Genomic DNA, 8336 nt, shown 5'->3' on the forward strand with positions numbered 1-8336 from the left:
ATTTAATAAATAATTACCTTGTCTCAAAAAATTTTGAAATAATATAATTTAAGAAAGAATTTTCAGCTGATGACAATAGCTTTGATTTTTGCTGGATTTAGGCGTAACTTATTTTCCGTATGCCTTGCTGGAGCTTATTTGGTTACTTTTACAATTGATCTAAGAGATAGTAATTAAAGGCAAATATTTGATATTATCGTTTACTTCCGTACAAATGATTTTCAAATATAACTTACTTGATTGTCGTGCTTCTGTAATTATACACCTATTTGATTGTCTGATTGTCAAAGTAATTTTCAGAATGATCAATTGTTTTTTGCTTGGGAAATATCATAACTATTTATATCCTATGTTGAAGTTTTCGGAAACTAACGGAAGTAATTCAAAATATTTTAATTTATGTTGGAAAAAGATAGTTGACCTATGAAGTAGATTGTAGGAAGATAGTCCGAATGACGGTCAATAAATGTATCAAAATAGTAAAAGAAAACTGTTTATTGTTAACCAACGTTTCGGCCCACTTTGCAGGGCTTTATCAGGGCTGTCAGATTGAAAGAAAGATGACAACACAAGAAACTGCTTTTACAATGACGCAGCCTGCAAACGGGCGAAACTTTGGTTAACAATAAATACTTTTCTTCTACTATCTTGACTATGTTTTTATAATCAAAATATTTTAAAATAATCTTGTTTAATTGTATATTTTAAACAATTTCTTCAATGGATCTTTGATGAATTGATCACACATCATTAAATTATATGAATCATTTATCATGAAATGAATGATTTATAGAATAGAATAATATTTAATACTTCAAACGCTTTAAATATTATTATGAGGGTAAGAAATCTTTGGAAGCGAAATAAGTAAAAATAAGAAAAAACAAATCAGATAAAGAATTATATTTACAATAATTTGTATTAGAAACAATGAAAATTTTGTAATTATTTTTAAACTCTAAACAAAAGTTTATTACAGTACCTTTTTACTCAAAGGTAAATAGATAGTAAATAAATAGATGTTAGCTTTGGTAGTAACTTCTTGGTTACAGGTCACAAACAAGAAGGACGTATTGACTCTTAAGGTACCCCTAAACAGTCAGTTTAAAGGACAGTAAAACCTAAAATGGACGTTCAAATTGTAAAGTTAAGAAAGATGGATTACGGAGAAAATTTTATAATCAAATCATTCGAAATTCGAAGTAGAAATTCCTTCCATCCACTTTTTCTTAATGTTCTCCGTAATCCATCTGCCTTTACCTTACAACTTGAACGTGCATCGTTGATTTTACTGTCATCTCCAACCAATCGTGTAAGGGATCCTTTACAGGTTGAACATAACTCTGTCATTTAAACCGTTCAGGGGTCCCTTAAGCTTAAGGTATTTTTACTATATACTTAATTCTATATTATAGATAATTGATTAGCAGTTTATAATAATATTTGCTAATTAAAATTAAATAGTTACTAATTTTATTACAATTTTCGGAGGAAGTGTTTAAGTAATTATTCATTATATGCAATTACTACTTGAAATCGTAAATGCAAAGTTATAAGAGGAGAGCCTCTTAAATAGGTTACTAAGTGCAAGTGCAGTAACTATAATACTTGTTAAGACTAATTTAGGGATTCGCAATGATTAGGATTAGTAATATCAATAATGAAGAAAGAACTAGAGGCACCACTACCCGACGGCGTTCCTCGTGCGAAGCGTCAGAAGAAAAAGGCGCAGGCAAAGAAACCAGTTCCAAAGAAGTCTTCTCCAGGAGCTCAAAATGAACTCCAGGAAGAAGAAGCAGAAGCCCAGGTAGCCATATCTCTTGATAACCATCTCTAATGACTACTGACCTATACGACCGTTAACTTCAGAAGAGGCAACTACGCCAGCACCCACACCAAATAAGAAACTTTCGCTGGTCATAATGAGGAAAGATGCCCAAACCAATCCTCAGGTAAAATGTTTTTTTTTAAGTAAAGTGTTTTTTTTTAAATAAAAATTTAGATATATCCATCCCGATTAATGACGTTAAAGCAGCTTTCGTCCCATTACATCCCACAGGTGTCCTCACTCCTTTAGTGATAACGGTGCCCACCAGTGTCGCTGTGAAAGACTTCCAAACAAAAATCCGACACGTCAACCGCTGCCTTTTCACGGCTGTCAAATATATTCAACGGAAAGTCACCGCCCCACTCCACTGCTATAAATAGAGGCATATCATAAATATAATACAATGCGTCCGCTGTAGTGGCCCTTATCATATCTTCCAGTGTTCGCGAAAAGGCGATCCAAAATGCACCAACTGCGGCGGTGACAATGTCGCATCAATTAGGAAATGGAATTTCGGGAAATTCCAAGAATGAGAAATAGAAAAGAAAAAGGCGACGGCGGCAGCTAAAATGGAGCACAAGATAAGGGCGGGAACAACATCCGCATCACTCAACAGAGGTGGCCAACTTATTTAAATAAAGCGAAGTGCCACAGGGGGGCAGTTCTTTCACCAGGGCTGTTTTCAATCTACCGCTGAGGTGGTTGGCGAGAACTACAGCTTAGCCACAGAAGCCACCTATGCCTACGACATCGCCATCTACAGTAGCATTATGAATCCAAACATGTAGTAGAGCGGGCCGGAGCAGTCTGCAAGGAGATTAATCAACGGCTGGGTAATTTAAACATCACCATGAACCCATCAAAGACAGACTGCGCCGTGTTCGCTCATCAATAACACAAACGATCGATTCTCCCAAAGTCACTCAAGCTGTACGACACCATTATCTCCTCTTCCAACTCCCTAGTCTATCTGGGTGTGAAAATGGACCGCCATCTCAAGTTTTCACCCACCTCTACCAGAAAACGAAAACAGTAAGAAGGCGGTCTTACAAACTTAACCACCTCCTCCACTGCTCCAGTAAAAGGACACATTCACCAAAACAATTGTCTAAAATGTATATTGTTTTATTTTTATTTTTATTATTTATAGGGGCTATGGAAAAAAAATTGTGTACCCATTTGTAGAAAACGGTTAAGCGATAAACAGAGGCAATCCTTTTCTTTTTTTTTTTTAATCCCCCTCCCTTGCCATTTCTGGCATACGGGATAGTGCGGTAGTGCGCGTTGGGTTTGCGCATGCCACTGCTCCCAAAGCTCACCAATTTTTTTTTTTTATTCTTTTATTAAGTTTTTTACTGTGGTGCAGCCCAGTACAAGGTTTAGCGCCTTACTGTTGGAGCTGCACCTTGTCTACTACTTCCGTTCTATAAGTCCTCACAATGAACTATAAACGGACAAAGAAATAATTTCTAGCGTCTTGGAAAGTTATGAAGACCAAGAAGTGTGAAGAAAATGCTACACAAATGATTACAAATGATGAAGTTGTACCACGTTTCAACAAATGTATTCAATGGCCAGAAGAAAATGATGTAGTGCTAATCCAGGGGCGTATACTAGACTTAAAAGACAAGAACACAACAGACGATTCAGCCAACTATACCGACTGCTCAGCCGGACCTCTCATATTTCACTAGAAAACAAACTACTAATTCATTAGACTATACTCCGACCTATCTGGACTTACGGACTTGAACTTTTAACAGCTAACCCGTCGAACATCAAACGTATCCAATCCTTTCAATCCAAAATCCTTAGATTCATAGTTAATGCACCCTATTCCTTTTTCTATAGATCACTACACCATGACCTTCATATCCCTTTTGCCCTTGACCTCATACCAACCAAATTCTCAAAATTCTATATAAACCTTTCTAACTATCCTAATCCTTTGGTTCAATCCTTATCTAGTTCCACCCATCCCTAAAATCTAACTCGAAGATTGGAACGGCAGTCGCCAAGAGACTTATTGTAAAATAAAAATGGACAATTGGAGTTCTGGCAATGGTCAGATTCTCCAATCAAGTTTAGTGTTTGCGACTAGAGTGATGCGGCGAGAGGGATGCGCTGGGATCTTATGAGCTCTGCTCAACCCCTCACACGTGGGGGATAGAGTGGGCTTAGGGATCCTCAGGTCGATTGTGTAAATATTGTATATAAAAATGTAAATGTGACTAGAGATTATTTTATTTATTTATTTTTTCATACACATAGTTTGATTATGTTCATTTTCTTTATCGTTCTGTTTCTATATATTTTGAAAGAGATTTTATTTATTTTTGGACATACTGGAAGATTATTGATTGACCGTGTGTAAAGATGAAAGGAATATGGTCCGGGTGCGGTCAAAAAAACTCAAATAGTCAATATTTTGGGCTCATTAAAATAGTATAATTCTACTATTTGAGTTTTTTTGACAGCACCCGGACCATATTCCTTTCATGTTTATTTATTTTTATGTACTTTTTTTTCTTCATTTATTTTTCATTCTTTTATTTTAGTATGAATGTGATAATTCATCACTATAGCCTGTAGCCCACAACGGTGTGGGAGTTTGTAATATCTATCAATAAATAAAGTTTTTTGAATTAATAAAAAAAATCATGGGCGTAATTTTTAGACTACATCTCTGTAGAAAAACATATTTAATGTTGCTTTTTGTTCTAGTATGAATTTTCAGTCTGTTGATGAAGTAGATACGTTCAAAGGCTTTGAAAAAGATTATTTCAAGCTTCAAACAAACGAAAATTTAAGAAGAAAATAATTAAAAAATAAATTTCCGAACAATAATTAATTATTGTAAACGTATTTTGATGTAAATACACTTATAATATCCGTTTTAAGATTAATTTGTTATTTATGAAGTGACCTTTTTTTTATCCGTTCGGTAATCTGAATTTTTCGCTAATCCTAACCCTATTGGTCTTAGTTAGGTTGGATTAACAACAGTCTAGTGTATTACATTTACTTTAAGTCAAAAGATTATTTTGATGTATGAGTCTATGTTTACATATAAATATTTTTGTCTGAATTATGCAGTTTAAGAACGGGGGGGGGGGGATACAGTTCGTAACTGTAGTGACATAAGTTTCCTTGTATCGAATTGGTTGCAAATATCGATAGTATTAATTGAATTATTACTCGTAACCTTACTTTGCTGCGATACATTCCCAATTTCTTCTACCATTCCCTATATGATTTTGTTGTTTTATTAGTCGTGTCAAAAAGTTTCAATTTTTTATTTAGTTGTTCTAATAGTAGACATAATAAGTTTGTTCTTTATGATCGAGATCATTTTATTTTTATTACTGTTGATTTAATATTTATTTTCAGACTGTAAGCCTTAAGACACTCAGTCGTAAAACAAGGTACCTCACTGGATTCCTGATTTAAGGTAATAATGCATTGTAATTAACAAATATTTTAACATTGTGTTTTCCATTTTTCAGTTACCATGTATTAATAGTGGCACTTATTCTATCACAACTGGTAATAAACACGAAACAATAATATCCATAAATTTTATGTTATAAGTACACATATATAACACACACACTAATATATATAATTAAGTTTATATATAAACACACTTAAGTTTAAATATACTCATTAAAACCTAATAAAACGATCAACATTTAGGAGGGCCCCTGTATTTTGTCAAGAGTAATATTTAATCAGATATTCTTTTGGCTGTAACGGTGATATTGGCCGCTGCTTCCTGGTCACCTGACTCATTGCTCCTACTGACCTGATCGGGTGGCAACATCTCGTCGATGGTTGGCGGTGACAAAGAGTTGATAGGTTTGTTCTTAAGCTTGTTTATGGCCATATCGAGGCGGAAGCAAAACAGATCTACGTCATCCTTTCTCATCCCTACGCCGCAGGCTGTTGATATGTATGGGTTCTGGGCAGACGTGTTGTGGGTACCCCAGGTATCGAAGGTGTAAGGACCAAGCTCCCGGTGATCACACCCAGTCACGATCGCTGCTCCAGAAACGTCCCTCATGAAGAGCATAGTGTGGAGCATCGCAGCTCTCTTGCTATCCCCACCCGCTGTCAGGCTCGTCAACGTCATTGCCACTGAAAGGGGGTTGTTCCTTGTTTCAAGCATGTGCTCTCCGTGCTTTGCTGCAACTTTACCCATCTCCTCTCGCATATACTTGAACATTTCTTTCCTTTCCATAATCAGCTTCCTATAACCGTTACTTCCCAACCACAATAAGGTTATAAAGATGTCCATAATCGGTCCAGCAGATGCCCTCCCGGCATAATTTCGCGAAATCCTTTCTAGAAGAGCTTTATCGAAACCAGATATCACAGAACCTCCAACAGGAACTAATAAGTTCTTGTCAGTACTTTGAACAAATGCATCTATCCTCCCTTTTCTAGCTGCTTCAGTGATAAGGTGCATAAGTCGAGCACTCTGAAGACCGAACGCGTTGTTGACTACATGAGGTACGTCATGGCGCGCGCAAATGGCAGCAACATGTTCCAACGAATCACAGCTGCGTGGAGCATAGCAGCTTGTAGTCGTGAGAACACAGACAATGTTGCTAGAACCGAGAGTATTTATTTGGGTTTCGAAGCCGTGGATGTCCGTCCGGAGCTCGTCGCCGTTAGGAACTGGCTCCACGATGATGGGTTGAAGACCACAGGTCAGGATGCTCTTGAAGCAAGACTTCTGGTCGACCCTTGACCAAAGCACGAACTTGGCACCAGGCCTCTCTTGCTTGATGGTAAGCATGCAGAGTACCAAACTCATTCCTGTAGCTAATGGAACCATGAAACATCCAGCTGAATTCTTCACTCCCATGAACCTGATAACATCCAAAAGCAACGCATTTGTCAACTTGGTTAGGAGACTTGACCCTGCCGCCTTGGGCTGCACTTCTCCTATATCCCCCGATCTTCCGATCCCATGAGCCATTCGATAGTTCCTCCGAGCCACTAATTCGCAGGCAAACCTCGCCTCTCTGGCACCTACTCCGCAGGCGCTAGGGAAATTATTACTGTCCATATTTGCCAAGTCATACAGAAACGTTTCTATTGTGGCTTCGTCCCATCCCTCATCAGGCCACTTCCTCTGTTCTATCAAAGCCCTGATCTGATTCTCCCTCGACCTCTTCGCACCAATGGCCTGCTGAACGTATGTCGAAGGTATTAGTTTCTCTGCCGATGAAAAACATTGTGGGTTCATACTAACTACGCCAATGTTACACAATTACTTTACTGAAATAACCTATTTCCCACTTAAAATTTTATTTAAAATTTAATTTGTATAGACCTATCATATGATTGATTTGCAGAGAGGTTATTCACCAAATGTGTCATGATTATATAATATTTAAACAGTTTTAATATATAGGGGGCTGTTTTGGTTTGTTTCTATTGCAATATGTCATAGTATTATTTACATGTGCATAATTTCTAACATATAATCATTAATCAACAATATTTATTTTTTATTCGTGAGGAGAAAAACATTAAATTTCTGGTTTGATATTTTTTTCTACTAATACGAATGAGCGGTTAACTGTCATTAAAACAAAATGAGGTATTGTAAAAGTCAAAGCTCTTCCCTTCCCCGGATTAGAATGTTATTTTTAATTATATCTCATAATTATTGATTTTAAGGTTTTCTAGCATCCTATTCTAAATAAATGATCAGAGCATTGAGGGAAGATAAAGAGGTTTTGATGACATTTACAAAGAAGCTTTATTTTAAAACTTCGGAGTCAAAAATCACCAAAATTATTAAGTTCATACTAGAACTAAAAATAACAAAACAAATAGAACTAAAAATATTGTTTAAGATGTTTAGGATCACTGGAATTAATGTTAATCAGGTGCATACTCTTTTGGATAATGAGGATGTGCCATAGAAAACTACGTGAAGATGGTCCGCATTGCATATAATACGCAAAAGAGGGACTTTAAGAGTTTCCATCTTAAAAAAAGGATGGCGGAACATATTAATTATATTGTAAAAGCAAGAACTAAAAATATCAGTATTCAGAAAACCTGCACTACGAAAAAACTGTGTGAAAATGTTTTATTTCTAAATTATTAAACATTTAGCATTCACACAAAAAAGTTTCATTGTGGAAAAATGCTTACTGAAACATTAATGCTTTACAAAAATGGAAAAATGATGAAGTTTCTTTAAGTGCAATGACTTTAGACAGCAACTCAGCCCGTCATTCTGATGAAGCCTTGAATTCAGGTCGAAACGTCGGCACAAATAAATAAGTTTTGATTATTTATAAGTATTTTTATTATTATAAGTATTTTCAAATAAATCTTTTTAACATAAAAGTTAACTTTTTATTACGACCTCGTGATTATATATATCTTTTGCCCAACTCTGCGGAGAGTTTTTCTCATTTCTATGAACGTTTTCTTTCATTTCAACTGATTGTTTTGTTTCTTTTAGTAATGAAAATAGTATAAA

General features: G+C 35.8%; 1 pseudogene; it reads right to left on the reverse strand.

The window, feature by feature from the left end:
* Positions 1–5515: 5515 nt before the first annotated feature.
* Positions 5516–7209, reverse strand: LOC106683730 (O-phosphoseryl-tRNA(Sec) selenium transferase pseudogene; annotated as a pseudogene).
* Positions 7210–8336: the final 1127 nt, after the last annotated feature.

The sequence above is a fragment of the Halyomorpha halys genome, unplaced genomic scaffold, assembly GCF_000696795.3.
Source record: "Halyomorpha halys isolate HHAL.00 unplaced genomic scaffold, Hhal_1.1 Scaffold508.1, whole genome shotgun sequence".
NCBI classification, from domain to species: domain Eukaryota; kingdom Metazoa; phylum Arthropoda; class Insecta; order Hemiptera; family Pentatomidae; genus Halyomorpha; species Halyomorpha halys.